At 40.2% G+C, this 27,947-nt stretch overlaps 1 protein-coding gene across 1 annotated transcript in view; it reads right to left on the bottom strand.

Annotated features, from left to right (window-relative positions):
- The window catches only part of TENM3 (teneurin transmembrane protein 3), a 2,200,211-nt gene that overhangs the window by 1,578,331 nt on the left and 593,933 nt on the right, over positions 1-27,947 (bottom strand). The gene's annotated exons all lie outside the window — the stretch shown is intronic.

Here is a 27,947-nt window from a genome sequence, read left to right as displayed (position 1 = left end):
AATCAAGAACCACAAGTGCAGGGCAAATGAAAATTATGCCTTAATACAGAGATTGTCTTAGAAAGAGCTAAAATGTGCCACTTAGGGATCATGGAATTTTTTTCAGTTACTGTCCAAATAAAAATCTCAATAAAATGAAAAACAAACCTTAACCCATTCAAGCAGCATCAGATAGAAAACACTGCCTCTAATAGTGTTAACAAACACATATCTTCTTATCAAGAGTATTTATGAGGTGAAAAAATACCTCAGTCTAGAGCCAAATCCTCAGCTGATATAAATAAGGGTAGGCTACTGATTTATTGATACGAACTGCTGAGGAGCTACTCATCTCTTTAATCCACAAAAATGGGACAGAAATTTTGTGAAAGCACAGATTTTAATGGTCACATTTCCAAGCCCAGCAAGTAAAACATGAGAACAGATTTTCTCTTATTACTTCAGTTGCTATTTTTGGCATGAAAGGGCTTGAGTATAAAAGAAAAATAAATATTTCATAGCTTAATAAAATTATTTATATTCTTTAAAAATGCACAAGACTTTATGTTGGGAATGGGGAGGCTTTTTCCATCTATCCTTAGCTCCCAAATTACATACCCTTCTAGTCAGTAAAGAACTTGGTAGGTTAAACAGTAGTGAGCAATACTTCTAGTATTGGATATTTTCAGAATAAGGCCCTTAGCGTCCAGTTTCACGAAGCAGTTAAGCGCATGGTTAATTTCAAGAACATGAGTCCAGCTGAAGCCAATGGGACTTCTTAAAGTTAGGCATATGAAGTAGCATGCTAAATCCAGGCCTGAGGGCTTGATGGATGGGGGTTTAATCAAAATAAATATTATTCAAAAATAAATTGTTTTAGTGGGCTAAAATAATCTTTAATTTGTAAATATGTATTTATATTATCTGTTTAGACCTTTGACACTTTTCCATTGAAAATACTGTTCTAGGTATCTTCATATAGAAGTTTCTAGTATCCTATTTAATGCCACTTTATTGTGAACGCAATTCTTGCCAATATTTCATGCTTCATACACCAGAAAAGGTCATGTTTAGAACAAAATCATAGTAGTTAATAAAGGATCTAAATAAGGTTCAAAGATCACTAGAATTATATACTATTGCTTTTTGAAACAACAACTACAAACAGTAACACGGATGTTAATTCTATTTTGTGTTAGAATGTGTTTCTATAGCTTTGATATTTCATCTTAACCGTATCTAATAACTAAAGATCCATAAGAAATTAGGACAAATTCTATTCATTCATCCCTGATGCTGCAAAGACTTAGACATGTGCTTAATTTTATGTACATGGAGTCCCAACAACTTCAGTGGGACTACTCAAACATATAAAGTTAAGTACATGCATAAATCTTTGAAGCATAAGCGCCTTAGGTACATCTATGCAATTCAACAGAAGTCAATAGGATGCTGAATGAGCATGAAGATCCTCACAAGTCGATCCCATTGCAGGAAACGGCACTAGTGTTGCATTGGTACAACCAAGAATAATTTGGCTTATTATCAGTGTAAACATGTGGCCTCCTCCTTGGCACCCCCTCTTGGCAGCCATGCAAGTTGTTTCACACCTCAGTTTCCTTTTTGATTCCCCAGTAACATCATGCAAGCTTATCCTCTAGTCCATCATGGCTTATTAACAAAACATAGTTTAAACTGTTCATAAAAAAACCCAAAACATAGTCTATGCACTAGGGATCATTTATAGTCCTTAAAAGCCAGCTTCATTCTCACCAGACCCCAGCGTCTTCTACCACACCTCCATCCCTTTGCCAGGGCAACCACCCCAATCCTTCCAGCTAGACTGCAATCCACTCATCCTAGCGGGGAACTTCCCTCCCCCAGTTTCTCACAGCTCCAAACCTCTCAGTGTTCCTTGGTGTCCAACGCTCCAGCAAGGAGACATCAGGGGGTAAGCCCTCTGCTATCTGCCTCCCTTCAGCCCTCTCTGGTCTTTGGCTGTGGCTCAGAGCCAGCATTCATCTCCCTCTGCTGCTCCTCCTGCCTTGGGATGCCAGCCACCAAACCCCTCATGCTGTTCTCCTGCCGTCATCAGCTCATCTCCTGCCCGTCTTCTATGTGACACCTGATTGATTGTTTATAGCCTCCAGGTTCTACCCTGCCCTCTCTTAACTGGCCAAATTGTGAGCTCTCCAGTTCCATTTAGTGGGCAAGCTACCCTGTTACAATCAATATAATAATTTGGGATTTCAGTTGTAGGTTTGGTTGAGTATTCAGTGGTCATTAGAACTTAATTCTTGGTGCTTCTGCAAAACAAATAAGCCTTAATCGAAGAAAAAGGCCCAACTTTGCTATGTACACATGTTCCAAAAGACAGACCATACCACAAAGAGCCAATATGATGAAACAGAAAAAGGTGAAGAGAAAAAACAAGGAAGTGCAGGAGGCAGCAGTGTCAAGGTAACAATAGTTAGTACTATTAGCAGCAGTTTCAGGAGACATGGCACATTGCCATTGCAAGAACGACAGCAGAAGAGATTTGAAGGAAGAAAATGTAGTGGCTTTACAGATTTAAAAACAAACCAACCCAAGAACAGATTCTCATATGCATAAGAGATGGCATAGGACAAAATTCAAAACCAGGCAAGTTAGCTGGCAGTTTATTTTAAGTTTTGTTGGCTCAAGCATCTTTCCCCAAGGCTTGGCTTTATTTATTACCCATTTTAGGTGGCCTTTCATGGAAGATCATTGATTTTTGTTTAGTTTTTAGCATAACGAATAAAGTGCGTCTGCATGCAGTTCCACTTTTTGGCTATTTGAGGTAACTCTAGCGTCTGCTGAACAGGCAGCCGTGCATCTCCTTTCTCGTTGCTCCCCCTGCTGGATCTCATCCAGGAAGAAGGGGTGTGTGTGTGTGTGTGTGTGTGTTGGGGTGGGGGTAGACGGACTTCGGCAGCATAAGGTGAGGCCCCATACACCTCTGTATGTACCCATCGCACAGCCACCCAACACCTCTGTAACTCCATCCCTTGAGCAGTGATGGCACTCACCCATCCTTCCACTTCCCATTCAGACATCCCTACCCACCCCATTATATCCCAGATACCCATCTACCACAGATGCCAGCACCCTGTTCCCCCCACCTAACACCCTCTAGCATCCACCCATCCCATTCTCCCTAGCATGCTCTCATACTCACCTCCCTAGCCAACCAACATGCCTTCCAGCAGCCAAACACACCAGAACTGCAAATTTTGTGCAGCTAAATGTCCCACTGTCACTGCTTGAGACAGGGCATGATGATCATAAAGTCAAAGTGTATGGTTATATGCACTTTTTTTGCAATTATATAGAACTAATTAAATAGTTTGCATAGAATGGCAGACATGAAGCTGCACAAAACTTGGAAAGGACTTAGTCTGCAGGGCAATATAACTGATGAACTGCAGGGGGCTTGTGGGAGACTTTAGCCTGGGTCTCTTCCCAGCTCTGAATTTGAAGAGCTGATAAGAGCAAGGAGACTGAAGCCATCACTAGGGTGGAGGATTGACTGATTGGGAAGAAGTGTGGGGGGGGGGGGGAGGGCGGGAAATGAATGATGGAACAGATGCACTTTTCTTTTTTAAGGCAGCAGCTGGTTATTTTGTCAAGGGAATGTCACACTTAGGGCCTATCAACATTAATGAGCTATCAAGTGGTCAAAAATTAATAATAAAAAGGAAAATTGTGCCTGCCCCTTGGAGAAAGGAGAGAGAGTAATGATGGTACCACATTATACAGAAACCTGCTATTGGATCAGAACTGACAGTAATGACAATGGGCATTCAGGATCAAATTCCCAAACATATCCTGGGTGGTTCATTCCTGCCCCTGACATGTTTCCTTTCACTTCAGAAACAATTATATAGATTGTCTCACCAATAAAACCTTAGTGAATTGAATTGATTCTGCTATCCTTATTCAAGCTAAATAGTACTTGACTTTGCCACCTTTCTATATCTTAACTACTTAATCTGCAAAGTGTCCCATTGAAATCAGGTTTCAGAGTAGCAGCCATGTTAGTCTGTATCCGCAAAAAGAAAAGGAGGACTTGTGGCACCTTAGAGACTAACAAATTTATTTGAGCATGAGCTTTCCAGAGCTACAGCTCACCTGATGAAGTGAGCTGTAGCTCACGAAAGCTTATGCTCACACAAATGTTAGTCTCTAAGGTGCCACAAGTCCTCCTTTTCTTTTTCCATTGAAATCAGTGGGACTGTATTGCAGAGTGGACTCCTAACTGAGGAGGAAAGCTTTTGGAGGAAGACTGCCTGAAACTTTACATAAAAGCACTAATAGAAGTGAGGGCTGCTCGCTAATTTTAATTTTTCAAGGTCTTTTATCTGAAAATATTCTTTATCATCTCCTTTATTTGAGACAAAACAGAATTCCCCAGGTATCATTGCTAATAAGTTAATAACCATATTATATTCCTACGGTTGTGGGTCAATAGTTCAAGCGGAGATCATTCAGCTTGTACATCCGAATGCTGGGTATGATTAGGTATACAGAACCTTACATATGTCAAATCTACTCATATGCATTACTTACCAAAAGGTATACAAACTATTTCCTATCTCTCTGGAGAAGATTATATTGAAACTAGTGAAATTTTACACTGAATAATTTAAAGATACCCAGGAACTATTTATTTTAGATGTTAAAAATCTCTTTTTAATAGCTTCTTTTAATTGTAAAATTAAAATATAATTTTAGTCAATGTATTCTTCTCTTGAGCATGCTATGAATCTTCCAGTGTTGGAAGAAATCAAAGGAAGAATTCACGTGGATTGCACACCCTAAACAAATTCAGAAGGGGAAGAAAAATATCAAAAAATGTCAGTATGGAAATTCAAAGCAAAAGCTGTAATTTGCCACAAAGTAATCAGAGTTCTCAAGTATAATTGTATGGGTAAAATTATGCCATTATCATTTTGTTCAAAATAAGGGTGACATGACAAAATCATAAGGTTTTGCATGAGTTCATGTCATTTCAAGCCATTTCTTTCCAATGATTAGGCTGTCTTCTGTTTTGAAGCATGCATATCATGTGTCCTAGATAACTCTTAAAACACACACATACACTAGCAACTTTAATATTGAGCCATCAAGCATTCAAAGTCAGGAAATTCCAATGGTGAAGATTTTTCCAACAACATAAATTTAGTTACATTAATAATACATGAAACTTTACATCAAAGTAAATAGAAAATTCTACACAAGGTCTTTGAAAAGGTTACAGAAATCTTAATTTGTTGGTCTGTCATTTGAGTTCTTGATCTCACAACCATAAGTTAATATTGAATTAACACTTCTGCAGATCATTTCCTTCCAATTTTTAAGGAATTAAGGCTATACCAGGAGTTTTGGCTTGCAGTGAATTCACATTCTGCAAAAATTTGTGGAGCTGTGCTAATCTCCTTAGCCCAGAACAACTGGTAAGTAGCTTGTTGCTCTTACAAAATCTACCAGCTCTTGTTGTGATTACATTAAGCTTCTTGAACTTAGCATATCCTTCTGTTTCATCAGCTGATCTTTTAAAATCCTATAAACCAAAGTATAGGCATACATCTGTAACAGGTATTGAGATAACAATATTTTCTAGAGAGCATGTTCAGGCCTTTCAAATATTCACCACCTTCTCATTGAAAACAGTTTGGTGATGTGTGACCTTATAAAAACTTAGACTTAGATAAAATAAGTGTCATTTGTTTTCTATTTATCTATAAAGTATATAGTGAGAAATATGCAACGGCAAAAATGTACATTCATCAGAACACACAGGTCAATGAAAGATGGAAAAAGGATGGAATTAAGCTGCAACTTCATTAATTCAACATCCACCCTCTCTCACATACCAGGCATTTAACTGGGTACAGTGCAGGGATACAGGGCTCACACCATATAACCATTAACTAGGGGTAGACCCATTTCAGCCTAACCCCTAGGACTCATCACACTTCTGAATTCTCTCTCCCTCCCTCTTGTGAATACTAAGAAATACCTCAGTCTGCAGAGACTGCAGGTCTCCCCTCCTCCTCATAGCAAGAAATCCACCAACCATATCTTGGGTCTTATTTACCTGTAGGAGCTGGTCCTTTAAGCCTTTATGTGCACTGAACACTGGCTGTAAGTTGAGACAAACATTCCCATCCTTCTCCTAGCATTAACTCCCATTTCTTAGTCCTTTAAACCTCATCCTCATGATGCTGGAAAGAAGCTGACAAACTTCCCTACTAATTTGCCCCACTGGAAAAAAATCCTTCCTAATTCCCCGAACAGGCAAATTGCTCAGAACGACCACCTCCTGGAAACATAGCTCAATAAACTTTAACTGTAAGGAGGAAGGGTAGCCCTGGAATACTTGAGGAGCCTGTAAATTGAGGGGGAGCATGACAAGCTATCAGCTCCCTTAATCTCCTTCTGGCTGGCCAATGGGAGGCAGAGAAGCTCCTCCCCATTTCTGAGGTACATCCCCCATATGCACTTTGAGACACAAGGGGGAGCTAGGCCCCAGCTGGTTGAACTAATCTCCATCTCTTCCCTCCCCTAAGATGGGGAGGGGCATTAAAATCTGCTTGACTCCAAGATAGGTTATCCAAAGTTAAACTAAAATGTCAAGCTACACTTTTGGGCAGCCAGCAGTATGAAGTAAAAAAACAAAATGAACAAAAAAAACCTCTCTCAAAATGGGAATATTTCACATATTACTACAAAAGCAATTCCTATAAGCTCTTCCAAAAGTTGCTTGTACCATGATTCAAATCAACAAGACTGCTATAAAGTAATAGAGGTCAAAAGTAATAGCAATCTACTTCAGAGTTTGTTTTACATTTTTTTTTTTCAAAATGATATTATAAAGACTTACATTTATAGCAGTTCTGGCCAAAACAAAACTGAGGAAATTCAACAAAGAACAAATACCATCTCACTACTCATTATGAACAACATCCCATTCAACAGAAGCTTTTGTTTCCAACATACTTATTTAGTTACTATTGTCCCTGACTTGACCCATACTTCAGATACATTAAATATCAACAATTCCAACAAATATTCCCAATGCAGCTGAAATATAATCAATACAACAGATACAGTGAATGATATGAACCAGATCTACCCTTAAGGCCACTGGACAACCATGCGAATTCTGGAACAGACAATAAGTACTACAGAACTTTCAATATATGTATATATTTAAAAATCATGCTTAACCTCAACAATATTTACATTTCAATCATCTTGATCTTGATCACTTATTTAGCTAACTATACCTTTTCTCCTTCAATGCAATGATTAAGTCTGGAATGCTAAACTCGTAACAAAAACTTCCTGATTTGTGGTTTCTACTGTAAACTAATGAAGGGTTGCTTTGTTGGGGAGGATACTTTTTTCTTCCTTTAGAAATAAGAAGTGTTAAACATGTGTCTGGACATCTACTCCTTTAAAGGTTTCCAAAGAAACAAAATTAGTAATGTGTCAAAAATAAATTAAAAAATTAAAAAATACAAATATATGCTATTTTTACATGAAACATTATAGATAAATATTGTAGTACATCTTCACCCTTTTATTGTTCAGACATGTAATTATGTAGAAAAAGTTGTGCAGAAAAAAGAATACAGGGTGCTTCCGTTCGTCCTTTCAATTTGTGTATTTACATAATTATATTTATGGCTTTTACATTACAGCTTGCAGAAATACTATATACACAATACAGTGTGATACAATAAAGCCTCAAAATAGCTTCTGTATTTCCCCCAAATGCTGAAGAGGACAAATTGTAATTTTCTTATGTATAACTTAAAGTATAAAGGTAAGAATTGCTGTCAGCGATTGTCACACACTGGCCATCCGTAGCAGAGTGCGTCATTTAGAATCAAACTGTATGCTACTGTGATCTGAATGCTCTAATTTGCAACAAGGCACTTGTGTCTACTCTAATCCATATTTTTAGATTATACTGTATGAGGGATTTAGTTACTTTGTTTTGGAAAGAATACTGCTTATATCAATCACTTTATTGGAAGGTTATATCTGTGTCCTCCAAGTGTTTCCTTGACTACACTGGAGACCCATACCTCAGGAAGGACAGATTCAGGGGACAATAGCCAGGTTATTTTAGGGGCACCACAAACCTATTTTTTTGGGTTATTAACAGGAGAGCTTCTCCCATCGGTGTAGGTACTCCATCTCCCTGAGAGGCAGTAGCTATGGCAACAGGAGAAGCAACATAGTGCGGTCTACACTGGGGGTTGGGTTAGTGTAACTATGTCACTCAGGAGTGTGGATTTTCCACACTCAGAGCTCTAGTTACACAGACATAAATTTGTAGTATAGACCAGGGTTGGGAAGGAGACAACATTGTATAACAAACTAGGTCAAATTCCCGCTTTAAGTACTCAATTCAACTCAATCTTAACCAGCATCTCCATAGTAAGAGGCAGAAAGCTCAATCAAAGTGGCCTTGCTACCCTTGCTTTCCTAGAGTTTGGTGCATAGCATTGTTCATCTCCATACAGTTTATCAATATTAGCTTACTATTTATTTCCATTTTTTAATACTGTGTTATCCCAACAATACATTTGGTGAAGTACTCCTGATGTTTCAAGTGAAGTTAAATATCACATGGTTTAATTAAACACACTTTCAACAAAAGAGAAACATGCTCTTTTTTTGCCCCGTTAAGCCATACAAATACAAGCTATGTAATATTCAAGCCATGTAGCAGAGTGGTGTGGCCTCCCTCAGAGATTGACAGCAAGGGAGGGCCAGATGCCCCCTAGTGGGTGGAACCAGGGAAGCTATGCCCACCACACCAGAAGCAGAGGGGTGTGATAGGAAGTATAAAAGGCAGGCCCTGTAACTCAGTTGAGGAGAAGCAGATGCTTCCACTCTGCTGATGACTCATCTGAACTGCTTGAGCTACCAGACACGCCTGATGCTGAGGAGCGGCTGGGATTACTGCTTGCAGTGTACCCAGGGGAGATGGAGGACAACCCAGAGATCTGGGTACACCCCGAGGGAAGGGTAGGAAGTGGCCCAGAGACAGTTGACTACAGTCTGGCTGGGTTGCTGCCTCAATCTGGTTCATCTCTAACCCGCTGACCCAGTGGCGGACCACTCTGCCAATGTTAGGGGCCTGGGCTGGGATGCAGTGGAGCTGGGTGGGGCTGTGTCCCCCTACCCCATCAACCCTAGAGTGGCAGCCACCCCACCTTCAGCCAGGAGGCCTGTGGGACTCTACCATCTGCCTGAGCCCCTGAGACCGCGTGGAGTACTTGCCCCTAGACTGCTGGTACCACACCCTGCTCGAGGGTTGGGGTCCCCAGATTATTCCCTGCTTTGTCCTGCCTGAGGACTGGAGCCCTAGACTGTGCTCTGTATCCTGCCCTTTCTGAGGGCCTTGGTTCCCAGACTATACCTGGCTTTACCCTGCCTGAGGGTTGGGCTTTACACTGTTGGTGCCCTGTGCTGTCTGAGGGCTTGGGTCCCTGGACCCAGGGCCAGATTAAGACCTTTAGAGGCCCTAAGCACTGAAAAGATTATGGTGCCCCCCGCATATGTAATTCAAAATAAAAATACTATACCGTAAAATAAAATTTTATTTTTCGAAAGGACACAAAACTTACATGTATGCTGAAATCAAAATAGCTTCTTTCTAGATTTTCTGATTGCAAAATTCTGGATAAGTTCATCGAAGCTGACTCGACGAATCACGTCCGCTTCCATACACAATAGGGAAAGTGAATCAAGTCTGTCCTGACATCATTGTTTTCTGAGGGTTTTGTATTCTTTTCAGCTGAGAAAAACAGCGTTCTGCGGAGCAGTTAGTAATCAATGATAGAAAAATACGTAGTGTGAAATCTACATTTGGAAATACACGTTGTATTCAGTCTTTCAATATTCTGTCGAAGATCAATGTGACTGAATTTCATTTTTCCTGTTTCATGAAACTTCACATGCATATAACAGTGGAACTGCCGTACTTCTCCACAGAGATTCATGTTCAAGTCAACAGGGTATGAGTCAACTAGCTTTTGGGAACCCTGTAATATTGTTCATCAGATAAGTCCATATCATTTAGAAAAGAAAATCTACTTGATACTTCTTTGTACACTTCATCTCTCCTCTTCATATGAGCTTCAAGTGTGTCAATTATAGTGTAGTAAGTAGATATGTTAAATTTGTCTCTAGGATTCAATGCTGTTTCTGTTGCACTGCTATCATTTGCTTGTTTTTTCCTGATTCGCTTGTGGGACTGGGCTTCTTTGTAGTTAGTATCAGGCAAGATATCTTTTGATATGTCTTCAGATCTTTCAAAATCATTCTTCAAGTGTGTAAGTGGTCTGCTAATGATTGACAGAGGTCTGCACATGTTTTCAAATCCAATTCTTTTTCTTGGAGAGCTTGACTTGTGTGGTAAAAGTGTTGTAGAATTTCATTCCACATGGTCAACATGAATACAAACTCTAGTTCTTGCATCTTGTTTGCAATGTTTTCTGCCTCTCATATACTTTCTCCCTTTTGTGATTGGTCTTCAGCTATACTTTCTAATGCATCCACAATCTTTGATTAGGACTCCAGAATTGCACTTGTTGCCACTGCATGTGCCTCCCAGCGAGTATTAGAAAGATTTCAACACACGATCATTGCCCAAATATGTTTTAAGAACTGCCCCATCGATGTGTTGAGGCAGAGAAAAATGTATAAAGTAACTGGACTGTTGAGGAAACAAACAAACAAACAAAAAAAACTTACTGCCAATGGACAACAATCAACAGCACTGCGGCCAACAAGATTGAGTGTGTGCGCAGCACATGGTATGAATATGGCATATCTGTTCTGTTCTAAAATCTTCTTCTGCATTCCTTGATAACGCCCTGACATGTTGGCAGCATTGTCATAAGATTGACCTCTGCACTTTGAGAAATCTATTTTGCAAACTTGGCACAGATAATGCAGTACTTTATTTGCCATTTCTTCACCAGTGTGGCTTTTCAAATTGAGGAATGTTATAAATCGTTCAACTGGTTCCATCTGTGGGAGACATATATCTTAGTACAATACTCAATTGATCAATATGTGAAAGATCAGGTGTAGCGTCAACAGATAAACTGAAGTACCCAGCAGTACTTATATTTCATCCACAATAGCTGAACAAACTTTGTCACTCATTAGACCAATGAGTTCATCACAGATTGTCTTGGATAAGTATGATGGGTTACCTTTGCCAGCATTCCCATATTTTGAGATATGGCCTGCTAAAAATGGGTCAAACTGAGCCACAAGCTCCAACAATCCCAAGAAATTTCCATTCTGCAATGATCCAAATGTGTCATTTGATCCCCGGAAAGGCAGACCACGTTCAGCTAATATTTGAACAACAGCTATAACACGCTGCAAGACATGTTGCCAGTATTCACGCTCCCCTTTAGTTTGTTCTTCCAATTTGTGTGTCAATCCAAAGCCCTGTCTTCAATTTAAATATGTCAACATTGAATCTCTGTGAGTAGTGCTATTTTCATGTTATTCAATTAAAACAGTATTCCCCCAGTCACTATATCCACAGTGCAAAGACCCTGTTGATGGTGAATACAGTAGCCATTCTAGAGTGTATTTCTCACCATTCGCTTTCATGCCGAAAAATATTTTGTGTGGACAATATCAATTTTTTTTTTTAGAGTCTCATTTTTTTTGGTGCCCTCTGCTTTGCTGGTGCCCCAAGCACATGCTTAGTCTGCCTATTGGGTAATCCAGCCCTGCCTGGACCACTCACTGCTTGACCTCACTGGAGGGATTGAGCCCTGAGACTACTGACTTCCCCCTTGTCTAAGACGGTTATTCCAGGGGCATGACAGCCAAGAGGCATGGCCTTCCTCTGAGCTTGACAGTGAGGGAGGGCCACATAGGCCTACATGTTTACAAGACAGCAGAACAGATTAACTGCATACTGATTGTTTGATTATATAAAATATAGGTTTATTATTTAGTGTCCAAAAGCAATCTTCCTGCCTATCAGAACATAAAAACACCTGTCAGTGCCTTAAAGGGCTTATAGCCTGAGGCCCCAATACTGGAAATTGCTACCTAGGGGAGGACCTTGGGGGTACCTCAATGAAATCAATAGGGTTCCATGAAAAGATCTGCCTGCATTTGGTAGTATCAGGTTTTAAAGATCCTTGTGCTGTAAACACTTAAATATGTATGTAATTCCACTTGACTACTCACATATGTAAAGATTTCCAGGATCAGGGCCTGTATACAGAAGAGAGGATTTGGGAAGGGAGTATGAGGCACTTTTTAAGCCAGCCATCCTCGGTCACCTCTCTTCCCATCTGATCTAGCTGATAAGGAAAAAATACCTAAATAAAAATTTGTGTATGAGCATTGAATATATGGGAAAAGCAGCAATAAAAGTCATAAGCAGCTTATTTGATTCAACTAAACCAGCCAGCATATTGTGGTGTTTTTTTGTTTTTTGGCCTCCCAGCTCTACAACTTACTTTTGACTAACCTCCAACAAAATAAAATTGAACCATATCCTTCATCTGACAATGGTTTATGGAAAGCTAATTCCTGTTGGATCACATTGGGATGGTCAGGTAAAGTTTACAGATTGCTAAATTCATGTGTAGTAGTAAATGTAAAAAGTTATATATTTTTAAAAGGCTCTAATGATTCATTGCAAAAACAATTTTATAACTCATTGTTTCAGTGCCGCAGAATTTTTTTTTTTAAATGTACTCCAGAAGAAAGCTGCCAGATTGCCATATATTGTGTGGTGGTAGTGGAGCGGGGGGGTCAGGGGAAGGAAAATTAAATACCTACAATTGCAATTAGCAACTGTAAAACATATTACTCAACTAGAGAAAGTTAATGGATCTGATCAGTTAGAAACTAAGGCTACATCTTAAGGAAATCAATAGCTTAGATGTTCCCATGCAAGGTAATGAAAGGTTGCAGGCTGACAGATTAAATATGTAGCATTAGCATATACTGTGCCCACTCCAGTCAAATTCAGTGTTTGCCTGTCTGTCTCTTTCACTGGGACCAAAAATATATGGATGACTACTTTATTCACACAAATTATCGTTCCGAAGACAGCGTAGTCCGTATGGCTTTAATTGTCTATCACATTTATTTGCCTGACTTGTAAATATCTGATGTGGGATCACTTTTGCTTATTTTACTTAGTTTTCTTTTTATTTCAGAACAAAGATGGCTCATTCCGAGAAAATAACCTATTATAATTTGACCTAGAAAGAGAGACAAAACTAATGGAATATTACAGAATTTGAGTAGTTTTAAAGTCTTGTATATCATAGTAAGTTTCAATAACTGCATATTTTATGTCATGTCTAGTTTGATTAACTTCAATTGTCATTGTATTTTGTAGCGTAATGACTCCAGTCCAATGAACTATAAGACCTCTGCAGAGATAATTAGGAACTCTAGGTAAAAGGAAAATGTGAGGTATAAAACAGAATATAGGCAGGAAACCATGCCCAGAATTCAAGGCTTACAGTAGAGTAGTAAAGATTTGATGGTTTACAATTACTACTGTTTGTCTTGCTCTCTGACTGTAACTAACTTTTCTGCCATGATCACATTATTAGGTACAGGGTCAACATGATATTTTTGAAGAATATTTTAATATTTGGGGGAAGGAATCTTCAGATCTTAGCAACCCTCCTGGTGCACCATTATGCAACTCTCCTTGTGCAAGGGATCATGCATTGTTGCCTATAGTTAAATATATTTTTGAAGTGACAGTTCTCCAAATAAGCTGAGGACAATAGTGGATCTGAGACCACAAGACTTCCAGCTCCTGCAAAGCTGTGGGTGTGTTATGGTGAATGTTAGCATCTTATACCTTGCCAGTAAGAAATATCGCCTTTTGCAAATATGAGAAATATTAACTGATCTGACCAAGGATGCAAAAGTCGTAAGCAGAGCCAGGATTAATTCAGGATAAGCTGGTGCCCTTCCCCTTGTCCCATGTTTAGGTTACTAAACAATGCTACTTTGCATACCATGAAGGTGCAACTCTGCAACCAGAGTCTGAGTTATCTAAGTGCTGTAATTTAAGAAAAAAAAAATGGCAGGGCACTCAAAGCCTGGCATGGGCTCTTTTCATATGTACTTTGTATGATATAAATACACTATATCCTCAGCAGAGGAGCCAGCACAGCTAAAAAGCTGGCTGTTGGCTAGAAGGCAAATATTTGCCTAATGCTTCTTCCCTAGACCCACACAGGTCTGGGTCCTCTGATGTCTCAAAAAGACCCAAAGCTGTGGGCTCATGGGTTCCACAAGTTCAAAAATCAGTCCTGCCTTGTTGTGAGAAGCAGTGAATAATCTTTTAGCTTTGGGAAACATCAGTGACCAACTGTAAGCCTTAGTGATTGGTTGAATATCAGTTTATACTGTGAAGGGAGCAAAGACAAAGCTATAAACACTTTTCTGTTTCTTCCCCACCACTATCTTTATTAAACAAAAAGGACATTAACCTCCCAATTCAGGGAGGCCTGTGACTTGGGATATGTCCACACCACAGTGTGAGCCCAGGGTTTGAACTCAGGTTCAAGCTTATCCCCCTTCAGTCTACACACAGATGGTGGTGTCCTAGGTGGATGATCCAAGCCTGAGTCGAGCAGGGACCCATAGTTCAAGCTCTATTGCTTTGCAGTGGATATACAGCCCCACTGGCCTTGTGCTCTGGGAATCCATCAAAAGTATCCCACAATCCAACAGTCCAACTCTTTGTCCTGTGGACAGCCAAGTTTTCCTTCACTGCACCACGAACAAAGGGCTAGAGTGGCCACTCATGTTTTGGGAAGCACTAGGAAGTCTGGAATAGGAGGGTTTGACTCAGGACTACTTAATACTGTGTAGAGTCTGGAGTGCTAGACAACTTCCTCATTCCTGAAATAAAAACCCTCTTAAAATCTCTGTATTCTACATCCCATTCTCAAACTACACATTCTTTTTTCTGGCAAAAAATTGTTCTGTTATTTCTCTGATAGACGCCATTAACTTAACATTCAGAAAAAAAGCATTGTAGTATACAACAAACAGAATTATGATTTATAGGAACTCCTAATTCATTATCAGCTTTAAACTGAATTGAAGTACCAAGTAGTCAATATCCTAGCATGTCAAACTATTAAAGCTGTGAAATTAATTACAGATTTTAGCTTAGAATTTCATGTTTCACGTTTTTTATTCAAGAATTTGTGTTACCAGTTAAGGTTTTTGTTGGTTTTAATACTGATTCATATATACATAATTTCAGAAGGTTAAATACATTTAAGATGGTTGCATCAAATTTTTATCATAGGGAATTCCCATCAAAGGCCATAAAACATTTTAGTTACAACAAGTTAAAGTATGTATTTGGTATCCGATATAAAAGAACTGAATTTTGTAGAAGAACCAAGAAATGTGTACTCAAAGGGTATTCCTTGAGAAAAATGGGGGTACAATGCAGTTTTCACATTACTGAATCAGAAATTCCTAACTTTGACTTTGTGATACGTGGAAGATATAAATGGAGAGAAATCAGTCATGTAAAAAAAAAAAAGTATAAAATAAAGAAAATTAAGAGACAGGTTATCATGGGTTTTATTCTTATAACGGGAAAGCTTAGAAAGCCTTCCAAAGTCTTCAGCTGACAGAATTAAGTAAAGATGGATGCTAATTCTCTAAAATGTACAGTAGAAGGGCTATAACTTTTTCTTGTTGTGCATTAAACATATGGAAAAGGGTTTGTGTTTTCATTTCCATGTAAATGTACTCAATGGATCATGTACTGAATTATAACTCCAGAATATAAAACAAATTGAATCAGAATATCCTAGATCTCCCTGGGTCAATTTGAGTTTTATATACTGACCCCAACCCGTTGCCAGCACTGCACAGTATCGAAGAGCATACTGAAACACCAACATACTAGCCTCTTCCTGAAAATTTTCTATATCCACAGAGTAACTATTTAAAAAAAGCCAGTAAGGCTAGTGAAGATTGGGAAATTCACACACTACTATACAACTGAACAGAGTCTGCTTATGAAATCTTTCAGATACTTTTTTTTTCTGAAAGCACGTGTGAACACATGCAACTCATGCGAAAGACATCGACAAAGGAAACACTAGCATCCAAGTCACTTACAACTTTAAGCTCAGTTCTAATTCCTTGAGCACCCAGAGTGCCCATTAAAATCAAAAAGAAAAGGAGTACTTGTGGCACCTTAGAGACTAACCAATTTATTTGAGCATAAGCTTTCGTGAGCTACAGCTCACTGCATCCGATGAAGTGAGCTGTAGCTCACGAAAGCTTATGCTCAAATAAATTGGTTAGTCTCTAAGGTGCCACAAGTACTCCTTATCTTTTTGAGAATACAGACTAACACGGCTGTTACTCTGAAACCTGTCATTAAAATCAATAAACCCTGGCTTTTTCATAGAAATCAATGGGAATTATGAATGCTCAAGGAATACAGGATGGATATCTATATCTATAGTGTAAAAAACAAAACAAAAAAACAAACACAAAAACCAAACAGTTGCCCTAAGAATAAATCCACAGATTTCTCCTCCAATGGGAAGCTGACCTACAAGGCCCTCACAATTGCTACTGCTTGGCAGAGGAGCAACAACAGTGTGCACATTTCTATCAAATGTCAGCGGAGAAACTCAAACAGTTTACAAACATTAACTAATTAAGCCTCACATCACCTTTTGAGACAGAAAAACATAGTTGCACTCATTATACAGATGAGTAAACCAACCATTAGAAATGGAAGGAACACATAAGTTTAGCTACAATAAAATGGAACCAACATCTATCCTGACTCTTATGTGAGCACCCACCACCACCGTTTATTTTATATCTTTTGCTTATTAAAAACTCTCAATGGTAAATAGAAGAAAATCAAAGTTATTTCTTTATAGTACATATTCATATATACCACCTTATTCTTTAAAAAATAAAATGAATCACAAGGGCCTGAAACAAGTAAATTCCCTCTCCTACCCCAATAATTGTTGGTACTTTACATTATAATATTTAAATGTGAATGTTACATTTTTCTGCTTGCTTTTTAGAAACAAAGCAAAATGGTAAACTCATTTAAAATCCTGGTTTGTCACAACTAAGAATATCAGAAATCAAAATCAGCTGAAGTGGAGATGTTTTATTTACTTCGTCAATTGAATTTATGATTTTCCTAAAATTAATCAAATTGTCCATATTGTTTAAAGAAAAATATATAGATAATCATCAACTTAATATTTTCTGCTCAATACATACTCTATTCACAGTTTTATTTTTTTCAGGGAAACATTCTGCTCACTGTATATGAAAGGTAAGATAAACATGCAACCAAAATGTCTTAAAGCTATTAAGCCTAGAGACAATCAAGATGTGGTCTAGCTATCTCAGGAGACACAGCCAAATGCTTCTAAACTTTTGGGTTTCAATCAAACTAGACATTATATGGTCCTTGATTTAAATTCTCCATGCATTTTAACTGAATTCTTCACCTGTGTGTCTTCTCTTCTAATTCCAAGCTTCTATGTAGTATTGCTATGACCATTATAGTGAACCTTACTTTGTGTTATTGGTGAGTAATGAATGGTGTCAATGTTATATAACAAAGCATACTGCTCTTTAAGGGCAGGTGCAGGGCTAGCTTGTCTATCACAGGACCTTGGCCCCTTTCTGGCCAGGCATTCTGGGACTTGTAGTTCCCTGCAATCATGTAACGATAGGCTGAGTCAAGGGCTGCTGAGAAAAGCAACAGGATATGAAAACCAACAATATGGCAGTCAATATAGGAACACAGATCTTTTGCATGCACACACGACAGTTGTCATATGTTCCTAACTACACATTGAGAGTACAGGCTAGAGGTTAGGGCAGACAACAGGAATCAGGGTTCCTGCGTTCTATTGCTGACTCATCATATGACCTTGGCTAGCTCCATATGCTTCAATTAATTTTTCCCACCTGTGAAATGGTTATAATCAATATCTACCTCACTGGGGAATTGTAAGATTTTTATTTATATTTGTAAACAACTTTGATATCCTTGAATAAAGAAATGGTGCTCCGCAAGTCTGAAGTGTTATTGCTGAAACACACTGGTATGATGGAATTCGGGTAAACACATCTTTGATGCTGGTGCGTGTGACAGATGCCAGTCATTAAGAATAAATACAAGACACGGTTGAGCTTTCTGGAATAAAATTGTTTACATGCTAGGAACTGCCAACCAAACCACAGTCTACTTGTAAGGTAGTCAGAAGGGCTTCACTGAGTACTGTTTGAGGGAAGTATTGGTGTTGGTGAGCAGAAGCAGCCAGAAAACAGGCAGGGAAAAGTTGCTATAGCAACAGAGAAAAAAGTACCCAAAAGCCAGCTAGGGTTGCCACCTGGCCAGTTTTTCTACTGGTCAGCTGGTTGCTGGTCAAAAGAGGTAACCAGCATTTCTAGGGGTGGAGGGATGCATATACGCAACTGCATGCACAACAGAGCTGCACACTTCATGGTTGGGAATACACCACAGCTTGGCTGGCACCTGGGTCCTGCTCTGCATGCAGGCAGCACGCTAGGCCTTCACCTGCTGGCTGCCAAAACCATGGTGGGTCATCTCAGTGCTGGAGACTGGCCAGGAGACAGGACAGACCCATCACCAGCAGCAAGGAGGGTATGGTAAGGAGTTGGGTGTGGGAGGCCAGGATGCCACTGCCTCTCCCTCTCCCTTCCCCACCCTCCTGGAAACCCTTGGGTCTACCCACTTCATGGAGCCCTCAAAAGAGCCCCCCACACTCCAAAATGACCCAAACTTTGAGGGCTCTGAGAAGAGGTATGGCCTGGACAGCAGAAGGCAGGATCTCCTGGGGAAGAGGCATACAGGGGAAGGGCGCTTCAAGGGCTCAGGCTCCTGAGAAGGGTAGGGTAAAAGATCATTAGTAAGGGGGCGGTCAGGCTGCTGTATGGGTGTGTGGCGCTTAAGAGGGGAAGAGGAACATGGGTGGGGGCATAGCCAAAGTCTTTTCTGAGACTTGAAGGTGGCAGACCTATAGAGAGCAAAAGAAGGCAAAGTGGATAGTATGCTGGCTAGAAAGAAGTGTGGAACTGTGAGCAAAGAAATTTCTTGTTTTTTTTATTCCTTCTGAGTTCAGGGAAATGGGACTTCGTGCACATTCTTTTTAAACAAACAGTACTGCATCAGAAAAATCATAGAATCATAGGACTGGAGGTGATCTTGATAGGTTTTCTAGTCCAATCCCCTTCACTCAAAGACAGGACTAAATATTTTCTAGACTATCCCAGATGTTTGTCTAACCAGTTCTTTAAAACCTACAATGACAGAGTCCACAAAATCCCTAGGTCATTTGGTCCAGTGCTTAACTACCTTCACAGGTAGGAAGTTTTTCCTAATGTCTATCCTAAATCTCCCTGGTTCAATTTAAGCCTATTATTTCTTGTCCTGTCTTAAGTGGGTAGAGAGAACGTGTCACCCTCCTCCTTATACTTACCTTTACTTACTTGAAGACTTAAGTCTTTCTCCCCCCATCTTCTCTTTTCCAAGGAAGAAACAGATCAATTCCTGCCCGGCCTTCAATATTCACTTGAGTCCTCGTGTGACTTGTAAGATCTCGGACTCTTGCTGCTGAGCAATAGTTAAATGTCTTTTAAAAAGTAATGAAGTTTCCACACTCACATAAAAAGTTTGTTGACCTAGCTCAGTGGTTATCAACCTGCAGGTTGCTCGCAGTCAAGCTATGTGCTACAAAAAATTCAAAGTTTGCCACTCCCAGGTCCCAGCAGGGTGGGGCCAGTTGAAGGGGAGACAGTGCCACAGAGTCCTGCTGCAGGGACACACTGTAGGGTTGCCGGATTATCAACCCACGCCAGCCATGGGCGTAGTTTGGTGGGGCATTGCCACCGTACCATCTTCTCATCCCCCATTTCTGTGAGCACCGAGCATGGGTTGCTCTGCTCATCCTGCTGTGGGGTAGAGAGGTTCTGTCCTTCCAACACTGCTCCAGCTCATTCAGCACCTCTCCAGCTCATTCAGCTCCAGGACGCTGCCTCCTGGGTCCTAGCACCCACCATCATCATCATCTTCTTCTACCTGTGCTGGGCACTCGCCATTGTAGAAAAAGGGGACCCATGTTGGGACAGGACAAAGCAGTGCGGAAGGAAGAGGGATGGGATAGGGCATGAGAAGGGGTTGGGGAAAATGGGGCAGGGGCGAGAGAACAGTATGGAGAGGAAAGGGGAAGGGGTGGGGGGAAATGAAGGAATGGAGCAGGGGACAGTGGGGAGAGGAAAGGGGATGAGGCAGGGAGGGGGGAGAAGAGAAAAAGCATGACTGAGTGCCACCACAGGGGGAGCGTTGCCTCCTCGTTTCTGGGCATCCATGCCAGAGGTGTCCAGAGAAATGGGGGGGGGGGGGCATGCGTTCCCTCACTAGCCACAGCTAGGTGTCGCCTCTGGTGGGGATGAACATGCTCCAGCATGCCTTGGACTGCCTGCAGCAGACAGCGCCCATCTGCCCATCCCCTGCTGGCCATGTCCATACCCAGAGCTCACAGCCAAAGCATGAGGCTGCCCTCTAAGTTCCATCTCTGGGGGAGCAGAACTGATATGGGGTACAAATTTGTCCCATGGGTGGCTTCCCAGCAAGGGTCCCCTAGGGCTTAGAGGGTAGGATCACTCCTGCTCCTGACCGTCTGGGATCAGGCATCGAGTGCCACGTGCCCAACAGGGCAGCCACACTAGGAAAGATGGTATATCTATCACATGGCCCACATAACACAAAGAGCTGCATATGTAGCCCACAACAGGTTGGGAACCACTGATCTAGGTATGAACAGAAACAACACTAACATTTTTGGGGAAGTGCCTTAAAAGAATACTGTAATATAAACAACAACAAGACTAAACTGTGTATGCCTTGGAAATGCAAAGTTAGTTTTATTTGGAAAAAAAAAACACTCCCACAAACCCTGAGAAGTATGGAAATGGTCATCTAAGGTCAATTAACCTTACTTATGGTCCCTGTACAAGTGCTAGCCTCTGCACTTCATTGTTGTTTTACACAATTCATCTAAGCACCATATACATGCAGACAGACATTTAATATTTGTGAGGAATTATGGTTAAGTCTCTGCACTGGGACTCAGGAGATTTGTCTGCAATTCCTGGCTCGGCTCCTCCAGACACTATGTGACCTTGGGCAAGGTCATACAAATTTTTTAGTTTCTCATCTGTAAGAATTAGGACAACGCTGTTCCATATCTATCACTCACCCCTTGTCTGTCTCAGTTTAGCCTGTAAGCACCTTATTATATGGGCATAGCAGTTAGCACAACAGTATTCAGGTCTATCTGGGGACTCCAGATAGACCAAACAGCAGCAACATTCAGCACACCCTCATTGGATCCCGATTACTCAGTGTGTTCCTTTTCCACCTCCTTTCTTCTTTTTAGTCCCTATCTGCTACTAGATGCTGAGCATGGGGGTCATTATTCCCACCCTTACTCCACAGTTGTTCCTCTTTGTTTCTGTTTGCTCTGTCTTCAGCACGCCCTTGTGATTGCTAGCCACAACTTGCTTCCTGATTAAAGAGGGGCTCCTCAGCAGAGGGCAGGACTTCAGGGGGAAGGGAAAAGGGGAGGGGAAGGAGAAAGGGACCTAATGGGTGTCGAACTCTTTGTAATTAAAATGAAAAAAGAGCCCAAGACTGATAATTTATGTACACTTTTTTAAAGGGGCGGGGGGGAAAGTCAGTCATAAAACTGTTCCAGACAAGCTTTAAAAGGCTAGACGGTTAAAGGAGTTCTTTTGAAAAATGTCTCTCTTGTATATTTCAAAGCTCCAGAGTGTGTCAGCCAAGATAGCTTCTGTTGTAACAACCGGAAATCCAGTGTTACGGTTACAATAATAATCTGGAACTGGGAGTGAGAAAAGGCAATACTTCATCTTTGAAACAAATCAACAAGGGATACAGAAGAAAAAGATCAGCTGTTGGAAAACTGAAACTGGAATCTCAGAGATTATTTCCTTTGGTAATGTACATTTTGTTTTCTAGTGATGGGGAGTCTGAAGCAAACTTCCTTGGTAAGAGGACAGGGGGAGGAGAAAAAAAAAAAAGATTGTAGTAGCCTAATCTTGTGAGTTTTCCAGTGGATTTTAATTAATTATTCATAGAAACACAAACATATTTATGAGATTATGATTTGTGATTTCAATTGCTCTGTCCTTAAACTTATATTTACAGCTAACACTTTTAATTCAAACCATTTCCCCTACCCAGCTTCCTCTTCCCGCTGTAATATTTCTCGGTCAAGAGGCTCTTACCAGACTGAGGCATCAACTCATTCTGCAGATTAAGTCTCTGCACACAAATCACTTCAGGCTGTAATTCCTAACTTCCTGCAATCATCAACACATACAGTACTAAGACAAATGTGAGCAGTGCTCTTAAGGCAGAAAAGCAGAAATTAATGCTGCTAGTGGCTCTTTACTCAAGGTGGTCAGGAAGGAACAATTTACATATAATTAGCTCAGTTAATCTAGGATCTACCAAAGGATCTTAAAATATTTTACAACCTTAGACAGGTAAAAGGTTAGGGGAAGATTATGCAAACTTCAGTTCTTTGGGGCGACCTGGGGGCTTCTTTTTTCCAGCTCCTCATGTTGTTGCTAAAGACAAGTATGAGCATAATTAGAAGAACATTCTGTGTATACATTGAAGAATTGTGGATGTTTGAGGGAACTATGGGTTTAAATTACAATGGAACATTGCTTTGCTAATTGTTAGACAATGGAACAATGCTGCTAATCACTGACAGTCTGACAGACCAAAGGGGTGAGCTGTTCTGAGTCATGAGGCTGTTACTGGAGGCAGTGAGTAGGCAGGAAAAAATGCCATTTTCATGCATAGACAAGTCCAGGGAAATGAGGAAGGAGTAGAAAGAGCGAGATGTAGGTTGGAAACAGGGTTAGAGGGGAGGAGAGAGAGAGAGAAAGAGAATGATTGGAGGAAACTGGGGAAAACAGATATGGGAAGGAACTGGCAAGATAGGAGAGAGGAAGGAGGAAATTTGAAGGCTGAAAAAGAAAGCTAGAAAAAAAGTTAGAAAAAAATAGAAAAATATGGAAAGCAAACCCAACAGAAACAGAAAAAGATGGAAGGGGGGATGCTGGCTGAAGTCCATTGTAAGTATAATAAGCCTGTCAGGGCACAGTAAGAGGTGAGAGAAAGGAGTAAGAGAAGCAAAACAGTGGCTATATTGTGAACAGAACTCCAATCCAGAAAGGGAGGAGACCTCTGGGTGGAACACTCCACAGGCAGCAGCAAAGCTCTCTCAACTAGGGAACCCTGCCTTTGGAACTCACTCCCTCTCATGGTTTGCTGGAGTCCAAGTCAAACAAGCTTTGGAGCCTTCCTCTTCCCTCCTTTGCCCACATAAAAATAAAAAACCATGCCACGTTATTGAAGAGAACCATAGACATATAGAACAAACCAAAACCTTTGGAACGAACATGATGATTGCAAACCACCACTCTGTTTATGTTTCTTGTAGGTTATATCTCTTTCCCTCACCCTGCAACTGTCTTGTCTATTTGCAAAATCTTATTCTTTGTTTGAACACATAGGATCCTAGTCTTCACTGGGACTTCTATGCACTCTAGGAATAATTATTAATAGCCACATGCAACATTTTCATTTTTAAGTTCAAATGCTGTGGTTTTTTTTTAAAAAAAAAACAAATTCAGGAATATCATATACATTATTAGTTGACACTCATCAGCTACACTTTTTCAGAAACTGATTAAATGGAAAAAATAATGAGAAGTACAGAGTATTCCTAAATAATTTGAAATTATTCTAAATTATGAGCCTAAAGGTAGCAGGGAAAGTTGAAGCTCATATAGTAAAATATATTGCAGAGACCATTTGTTTATGAAGACATGGCAAGGATGTTGCTGAAGGCAATTGCTGTAGGTGTGATTTATCCAGGGGCCTGGGGAACTTGGCTCATTATGGTTAGGTACCACACATGTGTTTAATAACTAGAATGTTACTAATGATTAACCTCAGCTAAAAGTTTTGGTTTTTCTTGAGATATTCATACACAAAGCATCTCAAAAAGCAGAAAATGATTTTTTATTTTTTATTCTCTAACAAGTCAAAGTAGTTGAATGGTCTTTCCTCAAGTTTTCCAAAACAAACAAACAAACAAACAAAAATCCCACTTTGGCCCAAACCAAAACCTAGAAAGTTTCATGTACATATTTGAGAGAGTTGTGAGCAATTTAAAATGGGAGTTACACTAAAAGAATGATCCCAATACATAAAGAATGTGGTCTTACTTACTGCTACATTACACGGTGTTTAGGCAAGCCTCAGTTTCCATCCTTCTGGCTCTGGGGTATTCACATATTACCCACTGAAGTTCCTAAATACACTCTCCCCTCCTGGGGTCTGGGTTATTAACAGACAAATTATTTTCCAGTACTTTCATAGGAAATTCCCCGACAGACATCTCGCTAAGATCTGTGAAAAATCTTTTCACCCCTCTTGAGTACAGAGATCCACAATAGTTCCAGGCAGTTCTAGCCTCCTCACTAGCTTCTGACCAAACCCCACTCAGGTTTCTTCAATAGACTCTTGCCAGGAGACACCTAACAACCACAGCTGTGCCTCTTCACGGCTCCCACTGGGAGAACTCCCTTCTCTCAGAGTCACATTGCCCCAGTGGATTGGTTTTTATATCCTGTTGCTTTTCTCAGCAGCCCTTGACTCAGCCTATCATTACATGATCTCAGGGAACTACAAGTCCCAGAATGCCTCGCCAGAAAGGGGCCAAGGTCCTGTGATAGACAAGATAGCCCTGCACCTGCCCTTAAAGGGCAGTATGCTTTGTTATATAACATTAAGGACACCATTTATTACTCACCAATAACACAAAGTAAGGTTCACTATAATGGTCACAGCAATACTACATAGAAACTTGGGATCAGAAGAGAAGACACACAGGTGAAGAATTCAGTTAAAATGCATGGAGAATTTAAATCAAGCACCATATAATGCCTAGTTTGAAATGTGGGCAGACACTGAGACTAAACCCCTATTTTTACAAAATGGACCATGGAATCTGCAGTGACCACACATGGACCAGGCCCTTAGTTTTACAACATATTCAAAACAATGGCATGCTCTAGAAGCACAATGCCACTAGAACCATGCTGGGCCTCCGGCTTAGTATTGACATGGGGGAAGATTGCCACCTAATGAATCACTATGTGCCACCTGCAGCCTTGAGGTGTCCTAACAACAACTGATCTGGCGCAGGATTGCAGCCAATTTAGTCTGCAATAATTTCTTCTGAAGCTGAGAGTAGCATTTCCAAAACACCTGCAAACACCGTAAGGCTAGCCAGTAATGCTACTAAAGTCATTGTCAACATTGGTTGCTTGTGAAAATGAGCCACTCATCTACCAAATGTACCTCCTTTTGATTTCCAGTGCTCTCTCCCGCCACTCTGAACTATTTCTCTCTCTCTTCTTTTGATCTCTGCCAATTCGGATGATCAAATTACTTTAACAAGGAGTAAAACTTTCCGTACAAATCCGTCAAAAAATCTGACACTTGATTTTGAGAGTGCATCTGATTTCTATTTTTTAGCCTTCACATTCTTTTTAACTCTAGCCTTACTCTTTATGTGCACAAGTTATACAGAAGACAATATGGAATCCTTATTCATTCAAGCAAAAAATATTCACTTTATCTGTAACTGATCATCTGTTTAGGTTCCAGTTAGAAAGTTATTGCAATTCACACCAGCAATTAAAAATTCCTTTGGAAAAGAAATGAAAATGTCAGTGCCTGAATCATAATTGTATGTACCACAAGAAATAAAATTGTTCTGTTCCTTGATCCAGAATAATTACATGTTACTATATCACAAAACAAATTATTTTGGTTTTGTCAAGCAGCAAGTTATATACATCAACAATATACAGGATACATTATGGAAATACAATCTATGTTGGAGAAATATACACAGTACATACTGTATGTACTGTTTACTATAACTGTTGTACTTCTCTTTGAATACCACCATAAAAAAATCAATGGAGGCTACAAATACTATGTATTTTGTACATCTCATATTTTATTTCCCACACAGATTTTGGACACTATTCACAAATACTGTGCTTGTCTTGAATAAACTTCTTTTTTATTGTGTGTGTGGGGAGAGGATATAAGCATCTGATGGGCTATGTAATCTTACATTCAAAAGCAGATGGCACTAAATCTTTCTTTTTATCCAAGGCTGTAACGTGAAAAACATTCAGGTCTATTGTAGGTGCTCCAACCCTGGAGTACCCATGGGGAAAATATTGGCTGCTCAACACCCACCAGCAGTCCTGCGGATCAGTGCCTCACCGCCCTGCCCCCAGTGCCTCCTGCCCGCCACAGATCAGCTGTTTAGTGGCAAGCAGGAGAGGCGGGGGGAGGGGGCAGGACGGGTGGGATCAGGAGACTTGGGGAAAGGGGTGGAGTGGGGGTGGGACCTGGAGCAGAGCAGGGATCGAGTACCCCCCAGGGAACTGAGGGAGTTGGCACCTATGGCTAGAAGTTTCAAATTTCTTATGCTGCTAGACCTGTCTGGAGACATCCTCTCATTGTCTTAACCTTACCAAACAAGATTTATTGTTGCCCCAACAATGATTAAAAAATAATTCTGAGGCTATGAAAGCTAGAGGTATCTCCTTCCAGTTCTGAGCAGTTGACAGAATTAACCAACTCTGCCTTCACAGAAATATTCATTTACAGCAGAAAGAACAAATGCAGGAAATATACTCAGGTAAGGTAATACATGCCTTACCATCATGATAAGACATGACACAACTGACACTATTCAGTGACCTGCTTTCGATCCCAAACAATTGCTTGGACTCACATCTATGTAATTAATTTTCCCCCTTACTGCTGTTTTACTATTGATAAGCATTTATTTTTTCCTCCTCTCCAAATGCACACTATATCCCTGGTGATAATACAGACAGTTATATCTCAGCATTTGAAATGGATTTCTTGCTATATATAGCTATAGTAGGTATAGAGGGTATTGTATTCACACAATGTGCTACATGTCAATTTTTTTCAAAAGTAGACATCGCTGTTCCAGCATGTAAGCCTACTGTGGGTGACAATTTATTTTAAATTAAGAAATAGAAAAAAAAACTTTTCATAATAAAATACGTGCATGACACCTAGCATTGCACTATTTCTTTGGAATCAAGAATCTAGACATAGCTCCTCTCACCAAGTAAGAGCCAGGAACAGCATGTTTTAATGGCAGAGTATGAGAAAACTATTTGAAAAGTGTTTTCTGATGTTGCCAGAACTCTTATACTCTAAAAATGACTGTCTCAACAGACCCTTAGTACTGTTGATGTCATTGTACACTTTCAATCAGTTGGTCAACTGCCACTTGGCCTAATCTTCAAATGGGCCAAAATGTGAAAAACGAAACCCTAATGTTAAGCTCCTTTGGGGGTCATTTTCAAACATACCTTATGGTTTTAGGAGCACGCGCTTTCGGACTTATGCTCCTAAAACCCTTAGGCACTTCTGAAAATCTCCCCTCCCACCTCCATATTTAAGCATTTTCCTATAAACTGACACCCAGAAACACCCCTTGATCTAACCTAAGGCCAACAGGAATAGGTGTGTGTTTAGCACTTTTGATAATAAGGCAAGTGCCTAAATCGGGTCTGAACAGTCAGGCCCTAATTTTGAAAATCTTGGTTATAGAAAGAAAATGACTATTTTTCAGTTACAGTCCCACAATCTTACTTTTCCAGCTACTCTGCAGGACAGAAGTGCCATTTTT

The sequence above is a fragment of the Chelonia mydas genome, chromosome 4 (assembly GCF_015237465.2).
Source record: "Chelonia mydas isolate rCheMyd1 chromosome 4, rCheMyd1.pri.v2, whole genome shotgun sequence".
Lineage (NCBI taxonomy): Eukaryota > Metazoa > Chordata > Testudines > Cheloniidae > Chelonia > Chelonia mydas.
The sequence above is the reverse complement of the archived record's forward strand: the minus strand, read 5'-3'. Positions and strand labels throughout refer to the sequence as shown.